Raw genomic sequence first — 22,149 nt, 5'->3', positions numbered from 1 at the left:
TGTCTTTCCTTACATCAATGTAGCCCCCAACTATGAAGTGTGAGCATTATAGACCCTGAGCAATGAAAGAGAGGCTGTGTGGTGACCTGTAAATGTTTGTCATAGCATTTACTCTGTGGGCCACCAAGCCAGAATAGCCCACCGGGGAGAGAGTACAGGTCAGGGTCACCCCATCCAGAGTTTCAGCCTGGATACCCTCAAATGATTTGAGTATCCATGGGGTGAGATGTATCAAGCCTATCATAATGTACTCGAAGGGCCATGAGTTGTACCTGTTGTATCTGTCTTGGGAATGCTTGTTTCAGCCCTTGGAGAACGCATGGGCCAAAAAGACAGATCAATAAACAATAGCCATCAGCCCAATTAGGGAAGAGATTAGTATGGCAAGCCATGGGGACCAATTAAACCAGATCTAGGGTTCTTGTAACTATCCCAGAATGGTCCACATAGAAGCAACATTCTCCAAGTGCCCTGCAAATTCATCCCTGTTCTATAAACAGCAAGTCCAAGCCTCTCCTATTTTGTAAGGTTACCCTTGATAAGGAATCCAAAGACTTTTGTAAATAATGTAATTCAGTCTCTGTCTTTTCTAATTATGTACAGTCCAGTCTGCTCACATCCCCAGGAAGAACAATAGTAATCAGGAGCTGCCCCACAGTTTCTAATAGCAGATGCAGTCCAGTTGCTTCCTGGACAGACATAAAAGGGTGTCTGCATGAGGGCATGTCTCCTAAGGACATTAGAACACCCAGGCTCATTAGGGTAAGATGCCTGGGGTAGGGTGCACCCCCGAGAGCTTCTGCATTCAGGTCTCCCTTCGATCCCCAGAATCTAGTCTCCCATGTCCCAGTTCCCATGCGCCAAATCACAGAGGTCAAACATCAGGTCAGGCCACAAACGTCCAGGGTGTTGTCATCTGAGAAGTCTGGAAGTTTAGGATCCCTCCAGTGCCAGTGCTGGACAAGATCCACATTACCTTCTGTGGTTGGTGGGGGCTTGCTGCCTGGACCTTGGTCCCCATGAGAAGAGTTAATATAATTACTGCTGGGAGGGCCATCTGAAATAAATAAACAGGCAACACTCTCCTCAAGGGTCAGTTTCCCTTGGGCAGTGGTTATTTTTCTTCTCTTGTGTTTGAATTTGAGGGTTGTTCACCTTAATCTCTTTCTTTCTTTCTTTCTTTCTTTCTTTCTTTCTTTCTTTCTTTCTTTCTTTCTTTCTTTCTTTCTTTCTTTCTTTCTTTCTTTCTTTCTTTCTTTCTTTCTTTCTTTCTTTCTTTCTTTCTTGGTCATCTTGGTTTTCTCCATTGTCCTGAGGAGATGGGAGAAATTTTAAGTTACGAGTGGGTAGCCATATAGGCGTTTCTCCTCTGTTTGGGAAGACACATCCATATCCTCAGCCCTGTGTCAACAAGGGATCTGGGTCCCTCCATTGGTTAGTGAGAGGATCCTTCCACCTAACCTTTAGGCAGGGCCTCCTTGGTAGGGATCCCCAATGTTTCTGGAATCTATTTTGTTCATCTGATTTTTGAAAATTTAAAGTATTGATGGTTAATAATGCCTTTTGCAGTTGTAGATAGAGGGAGACTTCTCCCCCTTTGTTTTATAAGGACTTCTTTGAGATATTGGTGATGTCTTTTGACAATCACTTGACCCTGAGGCTTGTTTGGGGTCCTGGTGGTATGGGATATATTCCATCTCTGGAAGAATTATTTTAATGTTTTACTTATAAAAAGGGCCATTGTCAGTCTTGACCTGTTGTGGTAGTCCCAGTGTAGCAAAACATTGTAAGAAGAAGTGGCTTTTGGCATGGGTTGCCTTTTCCCCAGAGTGGGCAGTAGCCTAGCATGCCTTAGAGTATGAGTGTATGGTCACAAACATATGTTTTAATTTTCCAAATGGAGGGTAATGTCTGTTTGCCAAATGATATTGGGGTCCTAACCCTCTGGGGTTCACCCCCAGCCCTTGTAAAGGGGGAATGCAGAGAAACTGTTGGCAAGTCTTACATCTATGAACAATTCTCTTTAATTATGTTGCAGGGATCTCTATGAGACAGGCTCCTGAAGCTGCAGCATCTGCATCAGCATTCCCTTGGGAAATGAGGACTGGGAGGTTTTGGTGTCCTCTGAGATGTTGAATATATATGGTCTTTTTTCTACCTTATAAGAGTGATCTGAGTTGTATAATCAAGGCAGAAATAGGATTAGCATCCAATCTGATATAGGCATAGGGTAAGTGTGGCAGTAGGTTCACCACATAAAAGCTGCCTGAATAGAGATTGCAGGGTTCTGGGACCTCTTGAAGGGCAATATATATGACCATCATTTCCTGATATTGCTGGATCCCCCACAAGGGAGAATTTTGGTAATCTTTGTCTTGACTCCCCCCCACCACACACACATGGGAAAACTACAAAGGTGGCCCCATTCTTCCCACCATCTGTGCAAACAGTGGATGCTTGGGGCAGGGGCCTAGAAGAAAAGACTAAGGGCACTCTCTGTAATGGTAAAAGTAAAATGCTGTGGATCCCCAAGTGGCTGCAGTGGCAGAAACGCTGCAGGTCCCCAAGCAGCGACAGTAGACAGCAGTTCCCGAGAGCAGCCAGTCCCAGGCAGGGACAGCACAGTTCCCTGAGTGGCTGCAGTGGGCCACGAACCACTTGGTGGGTGAGAGACCTCGATGGGGCAGCCAGTCTCACAAGGAGAGACAGATGGATGGACATGCCACAAGACCACGCCACAGGTCTCCAAAGGTGGCTGGTCCTGGGCAAGAGACAGAGACATGGATAGGCATGCCATGCAGAGTTAGGTTGGATATTTATTTAGCGGGTTGTGGAAGGGAAAGGGGAGAAGGGGAGGAGTGCAGAGAGGCAGAGACAGAGAGAGAGAAGGGAAAGACAGAAGCTGCCTCTTCAAGAGGGAGATGGAAAAAGGAGACTCAGGCTGCAAGCAGGAAGGAAGATCTGGAGAGGGAGTGGTCAGGGCTTTTCTCTTATAGGGACAGGACAGATCATTACACTCTCCAGTGTAGTTCGTAATATAGCTTCACTAACTGGGACTCCCCAAAGTGGGTGTCCAGGGTCCCCAGAAATCCCTCCAGGGCAAGGCTCAGTTGAGAAAAATGTCTGACCACCCATTCTAAATCCTTAGTTTTGAATAGAATTATTAATTTAGAGGCATCTTTTCCATAATGTCAGAGGGACGTGTCCCTGATTTTTATGATCATATCAGCTATTTGATCGACTAGAGAGTACACTCTGGTAGTGCCCCCCAGGGTGGTGTGTGCCCATTCTAGTGGTTGTGACTGCTGAACAATGGCAGCCAGCATGGTCTTTTTCCCTAATAATATCCAGCCTTGGATTGGAATGTTAGGATTATATCTCACCAGAGAAGCCTGATGGAGCTCACTGACAAATTCAGTGAGTGCCTGATGACCCTCAGAGGTCAAGGAAATGATCTCATAAGGTTGTTCCCCTTTTAGGAGATCATATAACAAATCTAGTCTCCCAGTCTCTACAGGCAACCAGGGCCTTACCCAGTTCATTTCCCTGGTATCTTTTGTAACGCTGATAAAGTGAGAGGCTCAGGCAGGATTAATTGGGGTCCATTCACTTGACTTGAGTGTTAATTGGGATCCCAATATATGGAATGGGGGTACCTTTTGTATTTTGTAGGGGCTATTTTAAAGCTATGTTGTTGGAAGATATCAACAATAGAGGTTACCCAGGGAGCTAGCCCTGACTTCTCCAAATGCCCAATGATTAGATCATCTATATAAATATATAGTAAAGTATTATCTTTGTCAAAATAAGGACAGAGGATACTATACAAATATTGTTGGCAAAAGGTCAGACTATTAGCTATCCCCTGTGGGAGAATAGGCCATTTGTATCTCTTGTCAGGTCAAGAGGAGCTAACTGTAGGAAGGGAAAAGATGAACTTTTCACAATCCTCCTCATGAAGAGGAATTGAGAAGAAGCAGACCTTTAGATCAATCACAGTGAGGTGAAACTGGGAGGGGATTGCTGGGACCCAAGGTAAGCCCCTTAAAGGGGTCCATACTAGCTTTATGCAGGCATTGATTGCACATAGGTCCTGTAACATTCTCCAGGTCTCATTAGGTTTACATATCACACACACACAGGGCTGTTCCAGGGGCTCATTGAGGGCCTTATCCGTCCTTCTTTAAACAGATTTCTGGTGATTTCCTTGAGCATCTTAAGTTTAAGTTAAGGTAATGGCCACTGCTTTACCCATACCAGCTTACCAGGTGCCCGCCTAAAATGGTGGGGGACCCTGGGTGCAATGGCCTCTACTTTTGGGGGTGAATCCAGGTGCCAGGGTTCTACCTAATGACACCTTGCTCAGTTTTATCATCATAAAAGACTAGGTGGTCAGTGGTAATAGCAGCACCCATTTGTCCTAACAAATCTTGTTCTAGGAGGTTTGTAGACAACCCCGGGAGGATCAGAGGTCTGAACTCTCCTTTGTCTCTGTATGACCCCACCCAAGTGTATATTCATTTCCTCCTGACAAGGATGGAGCCACCTTATTTGTCCCATTCCCCTCTCCCATTTTATCCTTTCCAGGGCTGCTGGGGGCATAAGGAGGCGGCCACTCCTCGTCACAGACAATAACTACTTTCCTTTTTGTCTTTGCCTCTGCCTGCCTTATTCCTTCCCCCTGGAACCTCTCTTCAGTAAATTGCATCCATTTTTTAATCTCCCCCCTTGTCTGTCTCCTTTTCTCCCATTCTTTTGGATTCTTCAGACCTCTCCAGGTCTCTGACCTTTTCCTTACCTGCTGTTGTGGGAGGCAAAGCAGTGGGGTAAAAACATGCCTTAAGGGCCATAATAGCTGGATATATCAGTGCCTTAAGTGCTGGATCATTTTTGTGTAAAGTTGTGCTACCCATCATGGGGTCCCACTCACTCTGAAGACCGCTTTGTTCCAGTGCCAGTTGCCAGGCTTCCTTAGCCTCTTTATTCCCCAGGGAAAGGTGAGTGTACTATCTGCCAGTTCTGCAGCCCCACGATGCAGGACAATCAGACACAATAGGGAGTCAAGTCAAAGCAGGAACTCAGTTTATTACTGTGAGTGTCAGTTTATATAGGTTAAGTGGCATCCTGTGATGTGGAGGTCCCTCCCACCAATGAGAGACAGCAAAGCCCTCCCTCTGGCTGGAGGGGCGTCTACCTAGATTTTGCTGTCTCATCCTCACTCAAACTTGAGCCAGGCTTTTCTCTGTCCTATAGGCCTCGAGGTTCAGGCCCTGAGATAATTTTGGCCCAACAGGGAGCACTTCTGAACTCATGGTTAGGGGCCATGAATGGGTCGCCAAAGGGTAAGGAGGAACTAGGGCACTAGGTTGGCCCACAGATGGATTGGTGGCTGCCTCTCTCCCGTGGCTATCTTGCAGGCTCCAGAGCCTTACTTTCTGGAAGTTTAGGGCTCCTGTCTGAAGACAGACAAGTTCTATTATCATTGTTTAAGTTGTTGCCAGTTGTGCCGCTGTCACCCTCCAGATAAACTGGGAGCTTGGCTCTGACATAGGCCAAGTGTGAACTGTATATCAGATCTGCTGCAGAGGCAGTGGCCTTGCTCTTGCGTTACCCTAGGGATTCCGAGTCTGTTTATTTGGGGCAGTCCTCTGGTGCTATAAACTGAAGTGCATGTGGCACTGGGTGTTCCACATGGCCTGCTGGGAACTTATTGGGAGATGTTGGGAAGCTGAGGGCAATGCATGTCACTGAAGCATAAGGTGCATGTTTGTAGGTACATAGTGCTGGTGCAGGCAGAGGGAGCAAGGAGATACTCCCAGACCATAGATAGTATTAAGCATACTGTGCCCATGGCACTAATCTAGAGCTAATTTTCTCAATTACGTTTATGGTTTTAGGTTATGGTTGACCACAGGAGAAATAAACCAGAAGCTGTTCATTTGTTTTATGCCCATCTTGGTTCAGTGTAGTCCAGAGTCATTTCAGATCACATGGAACTGCCGAACAGTCACCTCACCTGGTCTGTCATTTCCTCATCACCTCCTGGCAAATGTCCATGTGCAAGGCCAAGTGCAGCTCTATGAGAAGGCTCGTCCATGGTGGGAGTTTCAGGTAGCAAGAAGCCAAGTGGCATCTGCATCCTCATCCTTTTCCTCTCCCTGCATCTAGTCCAACTGACTTCAGTTTCAGCTGCAGGCACAAAGTTGGCAGCCCCTTCCAGCAGCTACAATCCCATGAAAAATCAATTGTCATCCAGATATAGAACTCTGATTTTGACTAATAAACCATAAGTAATATACCATCCCCCTAGGTCACTTTTCTGGCACAGGGATTGCATGTATTTGGCTCCCAAGGAATTTCCTGCCCATTTCTGCCTGGCCCCTGGCTTGACAAGGAGCTCCTGGTTCCCCTGCTCTGCTCTTTTCTGCTCTGGGGGCACTCGAGAGCTGCTTCCTTGCTTAACCTTTTAGGGATGACTCAGACCACTTTCTCTTTAACCTCCCAATTGGGTGAGAAAGGCCTCATCTATGTCTAGGTCACAGTTAAAGGAACAGTCAGAATTGCTGAAGAAGCCTTACCTTGCTCAGCAAAAGAGCCTGAGCAGGGTGTCTGATATCCCTGCCCACTAGTCACTTCTAGCCAGAGTTAGGAACACTGAGACATCCCCTTATTTGCACTGTCTTCAGCAACATTGTGGGACATCTGGGTGCCTGTCAGCTGAGGACTGGTTTCCAGTGTGACTACTGCCCTTATGTCAGACCTATCCTGAACCCATATTGTAACATTTTACTGTCACAATGGCTATGACCCTCACAGTGGATATGATCCCAGAAAAGGTCGGAGCTCATCTTGCCCACTGATGAGCCCTTAGATAGGGTAAGCTTCCCAACCTAGGGCAGCCTTCAAGATGGGGCCACAAGTACCCTGTTGCCAGGACTAGCTCCTTTTGTATGACCTAACTTGGTTTGGGGACTGATGGAGCCAAGGACATGCCATGCTCATGGCCTATAATGTTATCTGCCTACAAAAGATACCAACTTTAAAAAGGAAATTCCTTCAAGGTCTTGGGTTATTTTTATTTTCATTTAAACAGAGAAATGATAGGCTGGCCTTGCTTCAAAGGCAACTTCAAAGAGGAAAAAAATACTATCAGAAACTGCTATAACTCCAAACCACAAATTAGCAGTGAACTAGCCAAGGCAGATGTTATAAAAGTGAAAGATGATTTGAAGACACTGGTAGAAATGAGGCACCACAAACCAGCATAAGATTTATACATAAAACAGTAACCATAACTACAAAAATAATGAGGATTAGTGATGTTGAATAATGTTTTTCTTAAACTTGTTGGCCACTTGCTAATTTTCATTTGAGGATGGTAATTCAGATCACTTGCCAGCTTTTAAATTGTTTTATGGTGTTGAGTTTCTTTTGTATCTTACATGCGAGCTTTTGGTTTATTTAGAATCAATGTTTGTACAGGGTGAGGAGTAGGAGTATAATTTCATTCTTCTGCACATTGATACCCAGTTTTCCAATATCATTGATTAGACACTGTCCTTTCTTCAAAGTATGTTCTTGTTGCTTTTGTAAAAAAAATACATAGCTAAAAATACATGCATTTATTTACGGGTTCTCTTTTTGTTCCATTAGTCTATGAGATCTCAATAGATCATAGTTAGAATGTATATTATAAAAATATAAACTCTGATGCAGATGGGGAGCAAGGGAAACTCTCAATCTATGTTTGTAAGAATGTAAATTATATAGCTGGTAGAGAAAGCAGCAGGGGGGCTCCTTAAACATCTACAAATAGAACAATCATATGTTACACTCATCCCACTACTGAGAAGCTATCCAAAGAAAAGGAATCAGTATTTCCAAAAGGTACCTGCACTCACATGTTTATTGCAACATTATTCACAATAGCAAAGACACAGAATAAACTGAAATACACATGGATAAATTAATGATGTGATAGCCAGCCTTATATTTTTATAACAAAATATTGGATATAATCAACTTAAAATGAGGACAGGCTTATTTCTTCTTACATTATTGGAGACTTTTCAGTCATGATATGATTGGCCTTGTTGCTTTTGGGCCCATGGTGAGGCACTACATCATGCTGGAGAAAAATGCATGGTGGAGCAAGCTGCTCATGGTAGCCAGGAAGCAAAGAAGAGTGCAGCATCCCACAGTACTCTGTGCATCTATCTAGTTTGTCATTCATGTTTAAAAACAGCAATACAAGTTAGCAAAGAAACAAATTCTAGCCAAGTACAAGAAATATCAGAGTGAAGAACTCAGAAATGGGAGAGTCACAGACACAATGTTTGCCTACTGAACTAATATTCAACAATGGGGTAATCATATGCTAACTGGTACTATAAGGCAGAGTGGAAGTGTCAAATGCCATGGAAATATAATGTAACAAAAATCATAGGTCGAGGACTGATGCTATGGAAAAGAAGTGTATGTAGGATTTTTTCACCTGTCATTCAAGACATTTTTACTCATTGTTCCAGAACATGCAAGTAAGCATAATATTCCAAACTGTTTAACATTTACATAGTTTTATTCCTTACCTTTTAGGAACAAATACTTCTTGTAGGTCAACAATTCTTTCAGTTGTATTTAAGTTTCTTTCTGTTTACAAATGAATGAGTATAAAATTTTCAATTAGACACAGTACATGCCCCCCCCCCCCATCTCTATGCACTCACACACAATGATCAGAGTTTGTGGGCTGTAATTCAAAGAACCCTAAGCATTGCCATTTTAGTTTGTACCATTTCATGGTCATTAGTATATTTACAAAATTCTAAGAGCACCACCATTAATGTACATGTATTTTTACCACCCAAAAAGAAATCCTCAGCCAGGCAGTGGTGGCGCATGCCTTTAATCCCAGCACTCAGGAGACAGAGGTGGGCAGATGTCTGTGAGTTCGAGACCAACCTGGTCTACAAGAGCTAGTTCCAGGACAGGCTCCAAAGCTACAGCGAAACCCTGTCTTGAACCCCCCCCCCCCAAATAAAGATATCCTCTTCCTATAGTAGTTCTTGCCCATGTCTCTGTCGGCAAGTCACTTTCCAATTCTTCTGGCCTCAGCCACTGGCGGCCACCCATCTGCTCTCTGACTTTAGGATTTATCTATTCTAAAGTTTTATAGAAATGGAATCCTATACTCTTGTGTTTGACTGCACTCATTTGGTGCATTGTATAACCCTGTCGGGAATAGTTTCACCTGCTGATTCCTGTATCTATCTATTTTCTGCCTTGGACATTCTAGGTTTGGGGCTTATGTTAGTGGCAGGTACTGCTTGCTGGGTGCAAGATTTTGGAGTGGATTCCACTATCTCTGGATATTTCTGTAATACACAACTGCTTCCAGTGGATACCAGCTCTCTCTCCTTTTCTTCTTACTTGTCTCATTGTGACTTCTCTCTCTACCTCAGCTATTGACTCTTGAAGTAGTTGCTGTGCCCTTGTGTGCAGGGCCACACACTGGAGGTAGTAGGCCCAGGCCAGGGTCAAAGGAGTATGGAGGAATGGTGGGTGGTTAGGAACTGCTGAGGGGTGAAGATAATGGGGTGTTCCTGACGGACTTGCAGGGCCAAGTTGGAACCTAAGCTTGAGGAAAAGGTGGGTATGGTGGATGAGGCTAACAACTTGAGCAATTGGGATTCTATGAGAGGAAAGGACATGGAGTTGGAAGAGAGGAAGTCATTGGACTGGAAGCCAAATGCATACAAGCGTGGGCTGTTTCTCCTGTGGGCAGCTTTTGTTAGGGTTTCTTTGGCTCTAACTTATGTCTGCCTAGATGGACTAGGGCTGTCTGCCATTTTAGCTTCTTCTATGATTGCTTCAGGTGACTTGTACAGATGACCGGGAAGAAGCCAGAGGATATGTATGGTGTGTGTATAAGGAAAGTGACAGACTCCAGTCCTATCAGTCTGCCCTTGGCTCATGTGATGTGTATGTGTGTGGGGGGCTAGATTCATACATGTGTGTTTGTGTCTCAGTGTTTTTATGTGTTCATGCACATGTATACCTTCCTTATAGATAAAACCAGGATGACAGGGAACATCCAGGAGGGCAGAGGTACTGCCCACTCCTTCTTTCGTAGCTCCCAGTAAAAAACGTGAGGGTATGCTAAGCCCTGGCCACTTTCAACATCGGCAAGAGCTTGCTCTGCTTCAGAATTTTCCATCATAGAGAGAGGTTCCCCCAATTCTTGCCCTCATTTTTTCTTTCATCCCTCCTTCACTCAGTTTGTATCACACAGGCAATCAAGAAGTCCAGAAGCTTCTTGAGGAAAACAGAGACACTGCTGGGTACAAGGTAACCCTGCGTGGCTTCCAATTATAGCTAAGAATTATCTGGCCCTTCCTGTTCCAGGAACTGTGCTGTTTCCTAGACAACCAATTTTGTGTAATCATGGTCAAGGCAACGTACATTTCTGTTCAGAATCAAGGTCACAGTATAATACCAGTTCACCATGGCAACAGCAGACTACTCATCTGACATGGGAGATGAAATTGCAATGAAAACCACATGCAGACTGCTGGCTGCCCAGAGATTTTGCACCATGAAATAGGTTTGATATAAAACTGGAAATCTGTGTTCATAAAAGGCAGAATCCCTTGTAGTTCAATATATGGTATTTACCAGACAGAGCCAGATGTGCAGATGGTGCCATTGGTAAGCAAACATGCCACATAAAGAGCCATCTTCAGGACTTTAATTAATTTCATAAATCCATACTGGAGCAGTTCTTGGTGTAAACATAAGAAGCTTGTAGGGTAAGGGCTTCATGAAGGTGAATATCACCTTGTACCACCTCCTCTGTGTATCTCCAGTTCCCCAGCAGAGTGAGAAGCTCCTGTTGTTGACCCGTAGGAGAAAAAGATGTGAAGGTTAGTTTTACATCTACCTTTCAGGTGACAGTAGATGATAGGGCCTTGTGGGGGCATTACCAGAAGAATAATCTTAAGAAGAATGGCTCCACTATGTTTGTCACTAAGTATATAGCCAAAAATCAAAAAAGCAGAGATCATTTGCTGCTCACAGCTCCATAAAGTTGGCCAACATAGTCAAAAGAAACAAATACCCTAACAAGCTTTCCACTGGCCACAGTGGAAGTTGAGATTCAAAGAATCCCTCCTGCCACAGAACTTCGCCTTTTGTAAGTCTCTCCAAAAACTCTCCTGTTACTCTAGGGAACCCTGACTAATACAGGGCTACATTTGTGAAGGCCTCTGTGCTGCTGGCTGGGAGAGGACAGCCCATATATAGGCCAGCTGAGTTGTGGTGGGAAGGCAGTCACAGTGGATGCAGCAGACATTTAAAAAATAATTACAAAGATTTTTTTAATTATTTTTAAACATATTTGATGGTTTGTTTTGAGATCAAGTATCACTGTGTAGATTTAGCTGGCCTGGTAATCACTGTGTAGAACAGATTTCCATGAACTCAAAGGCTGCTTTTTACCATAAACGCTGAAATTATAGACATGCACCATCACACAAACATATTTGATAACTTTTAATTTATTTATAATTATTATTACAGCTATTACAACAGGAAAAGGAGAGCAAAGAGGCAAGTCTTTAAAACTGAGCAAAATAGCAATTAATATTGAAAAATGAGGTAAAAGAGCGCAGCCAGGCGGTTCAGCAGATAATAGTGCTTGACATACAAGCTGAAGTTCCTGAGTATAATACCTTGAAACCACAGTAGTAGGAGAGTATCAACTATTGAAAGTTGGCCTCTGATGGCTATACACACACACACACACACACACACACACACACACATACTTTGGCACATAGGTGTAAACACACAGCCCAGAATAATAATGAATTAAAAATCCAAAGTAAATTAAGACAATACTATATGAAGGAAAATCTATACTGGTTACATTTTGGGTGGAGTAGGATTCAACTTGGCACAAACTGAAGTCACCTGGTAAGAGGAAATCTCAACTGAGAAAATGCCTTCAACAGATTAACCTATAGGCAAGCCTGTGGTGATGTGGGCAAGTCTAGCCCACAGTGGTTGTCACCTCTTGAGTTCCTGCCTAGTCCCTCAATGATCAGCTGTGACATGGAAATGTAAGCCAAATAAACTCCTTATTACAGCAATAGAAAGCAAACTAGAACAAAACCATAAATCAGAATTTGAAAAAACTCAGAAATTAGATATTACAACTTGAGAATTAGAAATGAGTCCTTTATGTTTATTTTCCCATTAATCACAGTTTATTATCTTTGGGCTCTCCATGGGGCTCCTCTTGGATATCCTGTTTTTGTCCTATGTCATGGAGATCCTGCAACTTTGGAACTACACAATCAGCCCCTTCATGTGCTCCAGAAGATCATAGATTCAGTGGATGCTGAGACAGGATAACTCAGCCCTGGTTCTGGACTTGGTTAGTAGCTGGGCTGGTCAGTCTAGGTTTTCCCTATTGTCACCGTGACCTGGGCAGCCTGCTCTCCAACACTGCCTGGGTTAGCTCACCCGATATAGCCTACAGCAGGGACCTGGACCAGTTCTCCTTTCAGGTCCCATTCAAGTGAGATGCAGGGCCCTCTCTCCTGATTGCTATAGCTGGAATATGAGGCGGGGCGGTTGTTGCTGGGACCTAACATTTTCCTTGGGGGAGGGGGTGAGAAGGCCTGACATCAACAAATACAGACACCAGGAATCTGGTGAAAGGGATAGGGGAGACTCATTTATTTAACAATGGGGAAAACTTATATACCCTCCCAGCACCCAGGCATTCCAATCTGTTGTCATCACATGGTTGCCCCTCATTGGCTAGGAATAATCAGGACCTCTAATAGTGCTTGTTGCTAGTTCCTAACACATCTTAAAATAATACTACAACAGGGGTGTCAGATTTCTCACTCTTATGCTATTAGGGCTGGCTCACCTGCCTTCCCCACAACAAAGTTAGCTCTAGTGTGCTGCCTTGGTGGGGTGCAGAGTCTACTCCCTGTGTGTTGCAGCTGGTGAGGGGTGGCCTAGTTCTCTAACTATTGTGACCCCAGGGCCAGCTCTCTCACCTGCTGCAGATAGCAAGGGGCAGAGATGGGAAGGCATTGTAGGATACAGCTGTGATAAGCTTAATAGGAGCATACCACTCAAAGGAAGTTCTTAACTTCCAACCATTATCACCTGCCAGTGTTGGGCCTAGCCATGATAAGCTTAATGGAGGCCTGAGTCTCAGTAGTTTACCCTAAGGCAATATTGGGTTGCAGGAAGAACCACAAACTGAGATTACCCAGGCACCAGACCATCCAAAGAAAATTCCTAACTTTCCAACTGCTGTAGATAGGATCACCTGCCAGTGCACTCACCAGGACACCCCTAGGCAAATGTCAGCCAATCAGGGGACCTGAACCTTAGAAATCCTCACCTCCATCTTTACTACTATAAAAACCCAACTCTAACTGAGCTTGGGGCTCTCTGATTATTCCAAAACATTGGACATGAGGAGAGCCTGAGTTTGCAAACTTGTATAGAATAAAGGCTCTTTGCTTTTACATATGGGACTAGGGTTCCTTGTTGGTTTTGGGGGGACTTTGTGGATCTGGGCATAACAGGCATCTTTCTCTCACCTATGTTACCACATGGCAGATAAGGGGGCAAGGTCAGCTCTCCTGCCTATTGTGAAATATTATTTTAACTAGGCAAAGATATGTTACATTTATTTATGCTATGGAATGTTACTTTAACTGTGTAAAGGTATGTTACTTTTGTTTATGCTGTGTTTGTTTAACAATCTAAGGATGTGTGTTTAATTATGTAAAGATGTGTTGTATTTGTTTCACCTTGCCTACCTAAGACACCTGATTGGTCTAATAAAAAGCTAAATGGCCAATAAATAGACAAGAAAAGGATAGGTGGGACTGTTAGTGTTGTAGGGAGGGGATGCTTGTTTGTCCCAGCCGCCCGGCTAGCTTAGCCCCCGAAATAACCACACAGAAACTATATTAATTAAAACACTGCTTGGCCCATTAGCTCTAACTTCTTATTGGCTAACTCTTACATCTTGATTTAACCCATTTCTAGTAATCTGTGTATCGCCATGTGGCTGTGGCTTACTGGGAAAGATTTGGCATGCCTGTCTCTGGTGGCTCCATGATGTCTATTTCCTCTGCCTTCGTCCTCCCAGCATTCAGTTCTGTCTTCCCCACCTACTTAAGTTCTGCCCTATCAACTAGGCCAAGGCAGTTTCTTTATTCATTAACCAATGAAAGCAACACACAAACAAAGGAACTCCTACATCATGGCAGGAAATGAGAATTAATAGGAGGATAAATCTAGGTCTGGGAGGAACGAGAGAAGGAGGAGAGAATGAGAGACATGCTTGGGGCAAGAAGCCAGGCAGACACCAGACAGCCAGACACAGAAAAAGAGTAAAAGTAAGATATACAGAAGTAAGAAATAAGCCCCGAGGCAAAGGGTATATAAAGAGAAACAGGTTAATTTAAGTCAAAAGAGCCAGCTAGAAATGTGCCTAAGCTAGGCTGACCATTGAAAACTAATGATAGGTTTATATGTCATAATTTGGGAGCTGGTTGGTGGCCCAAATGAAAAAGCCTGGCACATTTTGGCATTCCAGTGTGGGGCCTGTATTTCCATGTAGGGCCCGAGAAAGCTGAAAAAAGGAGGGAAAAAATACAGCTCCTTTAAGAAACTCTGCTAGACAACAAAGCACTTAAACAGCCCTTTTTCTCACTAAGTAGGAACAAAAGGCTAAGTAAAAATGTCTGCCACACTACAGGGTATAAACTTCCTAGAGCTAGTGTGGTTGGATGTAGTTCATGGTCAAAGACACCTTCAGACCCAGCCGTGAGCTTAAGGCTCAGATCTCACAGAGGTAAGGAGCTTACCACAGATGTGGTGGGGCGGAGCCAGCCACCAAAGCCATAGTGGAATACCCAGTGGTAGCTTAGCACTTTGTTTTGCTTATGCAGACTACTGCCCTTATGTCAGACATATCCTGAACCTATATTGTAACATTTTACTGACACAATGGCTATGACCCTCACAGTGGATATGATCCCAGAAAAGGTCAGAGCTCATCTTGCCCACTGATGAGCCCTTAGATAGGGTAAGCTTCCCAACCTAGGGCAGCCAGATGTCTCTGTCATTTCTATAGCTTTGAAAGTGGCTTGCACTGCATTTTCTGTTTATTCAGGTAATAATTCTACCCTTCTGGGGTCTTTTGATGGAGTTGAAGACTAGACAGATATAGTTGCAGTTTTCCTTAGTTATGATAGAAGGTAAATTAGGTACAGAGCTTTGTACTCACCAAGATATAATAGATAATAGTTATTTCTCTGAATTTTCCATATACAAATGGACTGGATATTGTAAATGTAGTCTTACTTGATAACTGTTCTTATTGTATAAGTCTTAATATGTTAAAGTTAAAATCTCTCTTACTTAGATAAAAGGGAGAAATGTTGTGGAATAGTATTTTAACTAGGCAAAAATGTGTTACATTTGTTTATGCTGCAGAATATTACTTTAACTGTATAAAGATGTATTACTCTTGTTTATGCTGCACTTGTTTAATGATGTAAGGATGTCTTTAATTATGTAAAGATGTGTTGTATTTATTTCACCTTGCCTGCCTTAGGCACCTGATTTGTCTAACAAAAAGCTAAACATCCAATAGCTAGGCAGGAAAAGGATAGGCAGGACTGGCAGGGAGAGAGAATAAATAGGAGGAGAAATCTAAGCTTGAATATTACCATAGAACCTTCATTTGGCGATGGATGGAGATAGAGACAGAGACCCACATTGGAGCACTGGACTGAGCTCCCAAGGTCCTGATGAGGAGCAGAAGGAGAGAGAACATGAGCAAGGAAGTCAGGACCGCAAGGGGTGCGTTCACCCACTGAGATGGTGGGACAGATCTAATGGGAGCTCACCAAGGCCAGTTGGAATGGGACTGATGGAGCATGTAATCAAACCAGACTCTTTGAATGTGGCTGACGGTGGAGGCTGACTGAGAAGCCAAGGACAATGGCACTGGGCTTTGATTCTACTGCATGGATGGGCTCTGTGTGAGCCTTGTCAGTTTGGATGCTCACCTTCCTGGACCTGGGGGGAGTTGGGAGGACCTTGGACTTCCCATAGAGTAGGGAACCCTGACTGCTCTTTGGCCTGGAGAGGGAGGGAGTGGGGGTATGGGTGGAGGGGAGGGGAGGGAAGAGGGAGGAGGGGAGGAGATGGAAATTTTTAATAAAAAATAAAAAGAAATCTAAGCTTGAGAGGAACAATAGAAAGAGGAGAGAAGAAGGGACATACCTGGGGCAAGAAGCCAGGTAGACACTGTAGTGATATTTTGTGACCTAACACATAAAATGTTGTCTGGGCTTTCTGTCCTACAAGGTCCCACAGCCGTTCATTCCCAAGGAAATACACAGAGGTCTACATTAATTATAAACTGATTGGCCTAGTAGCTCAAACTTCTTATTAACTCTTATAACTTATATTAGCCCATTATTCGTGTCTGTGTTAGCCACGTGGCTTGGTATCTTTTTCAGCAAGGCAGTCACATCTTGCTTGCTCTGTGTCTGGATGATGATTGCAGACTCAAAATTCCCTCTTCCTGGAATTCTCATTGTCTGGCCTCTACTTCCTGCTTGGCTACTGGCCAATTAGCATTTTATTAAACAAGTACAGGAGACAAATGTTTACAGGGTAAAACCATTATCCCACACCAATAATGCTTGCTTGAAGATCAGAGGCAGACCTAAGCCACTAGTTAGTTATAGAGATCAGGCAGTGGTGGCACATACCTTTAATTCAGCACTTGGGAGACAGAGGTAGAGGGATCTCTGTGAGTTCAAGACCATCCGGGGCTACACAAAACAGAGTTGGGCAGTGGTGGCTCACACCTTTAATCCCAGTACTTGGAAGTCATACTCCTTTAATCTCAGCAACAGGGAGTTGGAGACAGAAAGGGATATGGCTGATCAGAGAAAGGAATATAAGGCTGGAGGGGACAGAAGTTCAGTGCATGCACTCTGAGGACTTGTAAAGACAGGATCGCCTCTTTGGTCTGTACATTGGTAGAATAAGAACTCTAGTGGCTGGCCGCTCTGCTTCTCTGATCTTTCAGCTTTCACCCCCTGAGAGCTGACTCTGAGTTTTTATTATTACGACCAATTAGAATTTGTGCTACAAGACACCAGTCAGTTATAAAGAAGTGAAAGTAAGATATAGAGAAGTAAGAAAGGTAATAAATAAGCCATAAGGCAAAAGGTAGGTAAAGAGAAACAGGTTAATTTAAGTTAAAAGAGCTAGCCAGAAATGTGCCTAAGCTAGACCAAGCATTCAAATCTAATGATAAGTTTCTGTGTCATGATTTTGTGAGCTAGTTGATGGTCCAAAAGAAAAAGCCTGGTATACATGCACTCGGGGCTGGCCCACCTATGCTAATGCCAACAGGTCAACTCTAGTGTGCTACCCAGATGAGATACATGCCCGTGGTGGGGGGTAGGGCCATTTTTCATGCCTGTGGGAGCCAGCTCTCCTGCTGCAGTATCCTGCTAGGGACAGGGACAGCTATCCCAGGGCCAGCGAAAGGTGGGGCCAGCTCAGTGTGGCTCTCCGATTTCAAAACACATGGTTCCTATGACCCCTTGTGGTAACAGGGGCCCTGGACATCAACACAGATCCCAGCTGCAGCAGTACCATGGACCCAGGCTGACCAGACCCCAGTCATCCACATGGCCTTCAGTGGTAATAGGAGCCACAGACATCAACTCAGATCCTGGTTGCTGTAGCAATATGGAACAATAATTATTTTCAAAGTAATCTATCTCTATTTCCCTGTGTATGTGTGGGTGCGTGTAGGCATATGCCTGTGGAGGTTAAAAGAGGGCATCAGATCTCCTGGAATTGTGGTTACTGGTGGTTACAAACTGTGAACTGCCTAATGTAGGTGCTGGGAACTAAACTTAGATCCTCTGGAAGAACAGAAATCATTCTAACACTGTTAATAAAACAGAAGGAAAAAATCCCAAGAAACCCATTCATTCCTATACTCAGGAATCCCATAAAACAATAAACTAGAGGCCAGGTGGTGGTGGTGCATGCCTTTAATCCCAGCACTCGGGAGGCAGAGGCAGGCAGATCTCTGTGAGTTTAAGACCAGCCTGGTCTACAAGAGCTAGTTCCAGGACAGGCTCCAAAGATACAGAGAAACCCTATCTCAACACACACACACACACACACACACACACACACACACACACACACACACACACACGCATTCTATTCTCTCTCTCTCTCTCTCCCTCCCTCTCATTTTCGTGTGCACATACTTGTACATGTAAAAGCAAATGCAGAAGTCAGAGGGCAATTGTTGTGAATTGGTTTTCTTTCACTCTGTGGTTCCTGGGGAATTGATCTCAGGTAGTCAGGTTTGGTAGCAAGTGCCTTTACCTACTGAGCTATTTTGCTGGTTTAGCAGTAATTATTTAACATGGTAAAATAGCCAGTCAGTATTTAAATTATCTGTTGTTTACATTCTTTATAGTTTGTTAGCATCAGAAGCCACTGATGTTTGCAAGTATCCTAATTTACGGGTTTCCCTTCTCTTTCTGTTTTCCTCCTTTGCAATTTATTTGGCAAAAATATGACTTATACTGTGAATGTTGTGAAGTTGATGGTCCCAGTCCTATTAGATAGTTCAACAATTTTCTATGAACTTCCTATTTCTTGTAAATTGTTTGGTGGATCCAGAGAATCAACTTTAGTAAGGCTATTTCATTCATATTAGTCAAAAATTTTAAATATCTTCCTCAGCCATTTCTAAAAAAAATGAACTGGCACAATTAACAAACCAAGCATCAGTAAGGATATGATCTGAATCACAATTGGTATCCTGTGCTAATGGACATATATGAAAATCACACTGAAATGCACAATGAAGTCTCTGAAGGCATACATGAAACATTAAAAAAACAACCACCAACCAAATACAGCAACCTAAAGCATGCCTTAGCATGTTTCAGAGGATTAATGTCATTCAGAACATTGTCTGTGTCTCATGGCTTGGAACCCATGAGAAAGGTGAAACAAACAGAGAAGGCTCTAATATTTGGAACCTGGCCAGGCACTCAGAGCAAGGCCATGTTGTTTTTCTGTTGGATCTCCCTGGTCTCACCAAAGCCAACCTCAGACAAGGTTACCATGAGACCATGAGAAAATGAGGCAAAATAAGGCCGTTTTGTAATTTTGTCTAAGCACAGATAAAAAGCAAGGTCAGTTGTGTAATCTGGAAAATACCATCCTCCTGCCTGTCTGCCTGCCTGATATGAGGGACTCCTGCTACTTTGCCAGGCACAGCTGTGGCAACTATAGTCCGCCTGCTATAGAGAGAAGAGATATTAAGACATCCACTCATCAGGCCCTAGTTTCCCTGAACTTAACCCTAGATCACCTATCCAAAGTTCAAATCTTCTAATAAGCTCTTAACACATTCTTTCTGAGATGTTCCATTGGTCCCATGGTATATGTACTCTCTGACTATGAAGAAGATTAAGACTTTTGCATTCACAAACAGACATGGCCCTGTGAGGTTTTGGCAAAAGAATAGGGTCACCATAAAAAAAGGATAGCTAGAAAACCTCCATGTGGTAGTTTGAATGACATTATTCATATGATGGAGGAGGGTCATCTGTCTATGTGTTACTTTCATTGGTTAATAAAGAAACTTCCTTGGCCCTTTGATAAGACAGAAAATTAGGTAGGCAGAGTAAACAGAACAGAATGCTGGGAAGAAGGCAGTGAGGCAGTCGCCATGATTCTTCAACCCAAGACGGATGTAGGCTAGAATCTTTCCCAGTAAGCCACCACGTCGTGGTGCGTCACATTTATTATTATTATTATTATTATTATTATTATTATTATTATTATTAGAAATGGGTTAATCAAGATGTGAGAATTAGCCAATAAGAGGCTGGAACTAATGGGCCAAGCAGTGTTTAAAAGAATACAGTTTCTGTGTAATTATTTCGGGTAAAGCTAGCTGGGTGGCGGGAAATGGCCTGCCGCTCCTTCTACATTCATGGGCTCTGGCATTTGAACACTTGGTCTCTGGTTGGTAGTGTTGTCTTGGGGAGACCTAGGAAGTATGGCCTTGCATAAGAGTCCCCAAATGAGTAGAAAGTTGATTATATTCTTAGGCAGGAAAATTTAACTTGATAAAAATGTAGTATTTTTTTTTTTTTTTTGGTTTTTCGAGACAGGGTTTCCCTGTAGTTTCTAGAGCCTGTCCTGGAACTAGCTCTTATAGACCAGGCTGGCCTCAAACTCAGAGATCCGCCTGCCTCTGCCTCCCGAGTGCTGGGATTAAAGGTGTGCGCCACCACTGCCCGGCAAGATGTAGTATTTTTTACAACAATCTATAAATTACATATGTAATTTTTATTCATCTTATATATGTTAGTTCTAATATATAATGTGTTTTGATCATATTCACTCCTCCCCAACTCTTCCCCATCTATCCAACTGCGTGTCCTTTTTCTGTTATTAGTCTATCAACTTGTGTTGCCCATATACTCTTTGATATATGGGCTTCCATTGTTGGATGATCAACTTACCAGGGGCCATGCTCTTAAAGAAAACTGACTTGCCGGGCAGTGGTGGCACACACCTTTAATCCCAGCATTCAGGAGGCAGAGACAGACAGATCTCTATGAGTTTGAGGCTAGCCTGGTCTACAAGAGCTAGTTCCAGGATAGCCAGGGCTACACAGAGAAACCCTGTCTTGAAAAACCAAAGGGGGGGGGGAAGAAAACTGACTGTCCATCTCCCAGCAGATATCAATTGCTAATAACTCCTCAGTTAGGGGTGGGACATCATGCCCAACTTTTCCCACTTTTTGTTGGGACTTGCCAGGTTTTAAAATATAATAAATTTACAGTTATGAAAACAATTTCATAATAGTACATGAATACAGTGGAAGAACAGTAAGAGAAACTCAAAAATCTGAAGAAATACCAAAATACAAATAACCTATTTATTATATGATAAAATGTTGCTTCAGTTCCCTGGGACAAAATAAACTGTTCAAGAAGTGGTGCTATCTGAGAAAAAGACAAATTTACAACTTTTTCATGATTTACATTCCACTAAACCTTGGACAGACCAAATTTAAAGATAAAACAAATGCTATAAAAGTACTTAAAGAAACTATGGGGAATTGAAAATATTGTGTTTAGAATATAGCGTAGCTCTTAGAAGCCAAAACACCAATTTCTATCAGTTCACTGCAAAAGAAAGAAAGGTTTCATCAATGCAAAACTTGTCATTACCAAAGTTCAAGGTAAATGGCCAACTAGCACAATTACTTGTAACTTATATTAAAGATAAGGGAACATGTAGCCCTACCAAACAGTAAGAAAAATGCCACAGTGTGCTAGCAAGATGAGCAAAGGCTACAAAGATAGTTCACAAGAAAGAAAAGTGTGACTTCTAAGTAAGAAATCAAAATCTAGGCTGAAGCGACACACTCATTTTATCTGTTTGGTGACAGCATAATGAAACAGTGGTAGTGTGTGCCCAGCAGACACTATCTTGCATTGATATAAGAGCTGGAATGGGCACAACTTCTCTGGAGGTAATTTGAGGACTTTTTTTTTATTAAAACAAAGTTACAAATGTGTATACCTTTTGACTCTGCTAACCTACATCAGAGTTAATTCGACAGATCTATTTCTATATGTGTGAAGAGATAAAGAAATGCTAGATGCATATTGATTAAAATGAGAAAATAATGTTGATATAAAACCAAGTCCAACAAACATTAAGTTTAAGAAGGAAAGTCAGACTGGTGGGATGGCTCATGGGGTCTTTACACTTGCTGCTGAGCCTGATGACCCGAGTTCAGTCCTCGGGACCCAAATGGTAAAAGAGAGAACCAACTCCTCCAAGTTGTCCTTTTACCTACATATGTACACTGTTGCACTTGAGTGCCCCTACACAGACCCATATATATGCATATGTGTATGCATGCATACAGAAACCAGATAAATAAATCTAAAACTATAAAAGTAAGTCAAACTATAGTGTAAGTAGCATATTGGCATTTGTGTCAAACAAGAATGTGTG

Source organism: Arvicola amphibius, chromosome X (genome assembly GCF_903992535.2).
Source record: "Arvicola amphibius chromosome X, mArvAmp1.2, whole genome shotgun sequence".
In the NCBI taxonomy this organism is placed as follows: Eukaryota; Metazoa; Chordata; class Mammalia; order Rodentia; family Cricetidae; genus Arvicola; species Arvicola amphibius.
The sequence above is the reverse complement of the archived record's forward strand: the minus strand, read 5'-3'. Positions refer to the sequence as shown.